The sequence below is a fragment of the Oryx dammah genome, unplaced genomic scaffold (assembly GCF_014754425.2).
Source record: "Oryx dammah isolate SB20612 unplaced genomic scaffold, SCBI_Odam_1.1 HiC_scaffold_2, whole genome shotgun sequence".
NCBI lineage: Eukaryota > Metazoa > Chordata > Mammalia > Artiodactyla > Bovidae > Oryx > Oryx dammah.
The window spans coordinates 1,552,577-1,556,390 of NW_024070186.1; positions in this window are offsets into that span (position 1 = coordinate 1,552,577).

The following is a 3,814-nucleotide window of genomic DNA, read 5'->3' on the forward strand; positions in this document are numbered from 1 at the left end:
ACTCATCAGGTGGCCAAAGTATTGGAGGTTCAGCTTTAGCATTAGTTCTTCCAAAGAGTATTCAGGGTTGATTTCCTTTAAGATTGACTGGTTTGATCTTCTTGCTATCCAAGGGACTCTCAAGAATATTCTTCAGCAACACAGTTTGAGGTGCTCAAGCTTCTTTATAGTCTAGCTCTCACATCCATACATGACTACTGGAAAGACCATACCCTTGACTATATGGACCTTTGTTGGCAAAGTGATGTCTTTGCTTTTTAACACACTGTCTAGGTTTGTCATAGCTTTCCTGACAAGAGGCAAGTGTCGTCTGACTTCATGGCTGCAGTCACCATCCGCAGTGATCTTAGAGCCAGGAAGAGGGAATCTATCACTGTTTCCACTTTTCCCCTTCGGGGATCACCACCTTGCCGTGGCGAGGGGGCTGCCATAACTCAATGAAGCTATGAGCCATGCTGTGCAGGGGCACCCAAGACGGCGGGTCATAGTGGAGAGTTCTGACAAAATGTGGTCCGCTGGCGCAGGGCGTGGCAGACCAGCCATGTCGTGAGAAGTATGCTTCCCATGAACTGCATAAAGAACTAACCTTTCCTCACTCCAAATACATTCTCTCTCAACTCTCCTTTTAACTCTTGGCAGCAAAACAAAGCAGTGATTAAGTTAGTGGCAAATTTTAATGCTGACTCCAGTTTTTTAACCCTTCCCAGTTTCCATGATTTTCCCCTGTAGTCTCTTCCCACTTGGTCCTTCTCCCCTTTGGTCAATAGAATGAGGAAGACGTATGATCACAAATGCATGCTCAAGCCTCTGTCTGTATCAGTTTCATACGATCCCACTGGCTGCAGCAAGTCACATGTCCCTTCCTACAGTCAAGAGAGGGGCTTCCCAGGTGGCACCAGTGGTAAAGAACCTGCCTGTCAATGCAGGAGACACAAGAGATGTGGGTTCCATTCCTGGGTCGGGAAGATCCCCTGGAGGAGGAAATAGCAACCCACTCCAGTACTCTTGCGTGGAGAACCCCATGGACCGAGGAGCCTGGTGGGCTACAGTCCGTAGGATTGCAAAGAATCGGACATGACCGAAGTGACTTAGCACGTGGTCAAGACAAGGGAAAGTAGGGAGAAATGCAAAATTCCTTGACAAAGGGCATAGACACAGGGAGGGACAAACGATGGCCGCTAATAACTCAGTACGTGGTGTTGGCCAGGTTCCACCAGTTGCCTGGCCTCCTGGAACACCGTGTTGGGAAGGATCCCAAAGGTCCAACTGGGCTCACTGAACGATAGGTTGTGACTAATGGGTGCATCTCTCATCTTCTCTCATCCTCTATGATATATTGGATGGCATAACAGAAAGCTGAAGAAAAGGAGTTAAAATCAGATCAGAGGAATCAAGAAAATATTTGTCAACAGTCCTTTGTCAACAAGACTTTAGGAAATATCGCTGGCCGGTAGCTTTGTGTCCTATACCTCTTATTAATTTTCGTATTCACTTTTCCCAGTCTGTGCTTTGGAGACCACTGGCTTTATTTGCTGTAGACAGATGTGTTTGTTTCCTTCAGCTACGAGCTGACACCACTGGGGAGGATAGAAGGAGGAGGACCAGTGCTAAAGGCTGAAGTTGGACGGAAAGTAGCTTAATTTTTTACAAGGCTAACTCTGGAACTGGTTTTCAAAAAGTCCATTGTTTTTCTCCTTTAATTTGGGCTCATCAAAGGATTTCTCCTATGTGGGCTCCTCATTAAGGCTTGTTGATAATTTGCTTAAAAGCCTAAGAAAATGATGGCATAGAAGTGTTGGCTTTTATACCTTTTCTCCTAACGCACCATTATTTTAACACTCACATTAAATCTTATTCCCAAAATCATCTTAAAGTTTCAAATACCACCCACTTGTTTGTTTTTATTTAATAACTGTCTCATGGAAAATCTGTATAGGTGGGGGATTCTGAGCTTCTGGTCTGGAGGAGCTTCTGATTCCCTCCTCACTGAGGTGGATTTTGTATGAAATGATCCTAGCAGTTCCTTCATATTTTTGTTTTCTGAGAAAGTTAGACAAGTATTTAACCCAGTGTAGTGGTATAGTTGCCATTACATAGCAACCGATCAGAAGGAGAAAACTAAATCAAATCTTGTAGCTATGCACATTATTATAGCTACAAGAGATAACTAATAAGAACTACTGTGTGGCACAGGAAACTCTGCTCAATACTCTGTGAAGACCTAAATGGGAAGAGAGTCTAAAAAAGAGTGGATATATGTATAACTAAATCACTTTGTTGTACCCCTGAAACTAACACAGCATTATAAATCAACTATTCTCCAATAAATACATTTATTAATATATATATATATATATCTTTTTTTTTTTTTTTTAAGGAAACGTACCACAAAGCTCAGAAACCATGGACATGGTCAAGGATGACTTCATCTCTTTTCCCCTCCAAACCTTTTCTTCCCTTCTGTTCCTCATTTCAGTGAATGTGGTCACTCTCTGCCCAGGCACCCTAGACGTAACCCAGGAATGACTCAATGTCACTTCCTCCTCAGACCTCAGGTCCAGTCCGTCACCGAGCCAAGCTGGTTCTGTTTTCTGGAGAAGTCTCACGCTGGTCGCGCCTCCTGCTCTCCACTCCTACCCTCTGGGTTAAGACCGCTCCATCTTCCACCACATTGCTGCCTGGTCCTGTCTGTAGTCTCCTGGTCCCTGCTCACACCCAAGTCTAATGCGTTTTCCAAACAGCCAAAGTGATTTTCTAAACAACTGTTCTGAGCAAGACCCTAGACCACACGTTCCATCCTTGCCTCCATTCTGAAGATGAGGATTGAATTCCAGGACTGAGTTCCCAAGATTCTATCCTGCCTCTGTGCTGGCCACTTCCCCTAAATGACTCAGAAAGCTCTTGTTCTCTGAACCCACCATGCTGTTTCCGGGATTTTGTTCACATTATTCCTTCCCTGAAATACTTCTCACTTACCCATCACCTGGCTGCCTCCCACCAAGTCCTGGCACAGGCTTCACATTGTCCTGGAAGGTCCCCCTGGGCTCCAAGAAGGGTTGTGTGGCTGCTCCGTGCCTTCTACCAGCTTCCACGATGGAGCTGGAGCTCTGACCGCACTGGACTGATAATGACAGTCTACCTGCGGCGCGTCCCTGCTAGACTGTAAGCTCTAGAGCAGGAGCGTCTGTGTCTGACTTGCTGACAGTTGTCTCTACCCATCATCCAGTAAAGTGTTTGGCTCACGTTAGACATACAATAAACAGTTTTGAATTTCATATACATGGGAGGCTGTGTATCAATTTGTAAACTGATCATCAGGTCAAGAAGATATTAGAGCACAGAGTCTGGTGCCAAAACGCCTGGGCCTGAACCTCATGTGCACCACTTACTAGTGGGCGACCTTGAATAAGTTACTTACTTATCCTAAACCTCTTAAAGTGAATATAACAATGCTTACTTAACAGGGTTGTTAGAGATCAGTTCAGCTCAGTTCAGTCGCTCAGTCGTGTCCGACTCTTTGCAACACCATGGACCGCAGCATACCAGGCCTCCCTGTCCATCGGCAACTCCCGGAGTCCACCCAAACCCATGTCCATTGAGTCATTGACACCATCACCATCCAACAATCTCATCCCCTATAGTCCCCTTCTCCTCCTGCCCTCAATCTTTCCCAGCATCAGGGTCTTTCAAGTGAGTCACCTCTTCGCATCAGGTGGCCAAAGTATTGGAGTTTCAGTTTCAACATCAGTCCTTCCAAAGAACACCCAGGACTGGTCTCCTTTAGGATGGACTGGTTGGATCTCCTTGCAGTCCA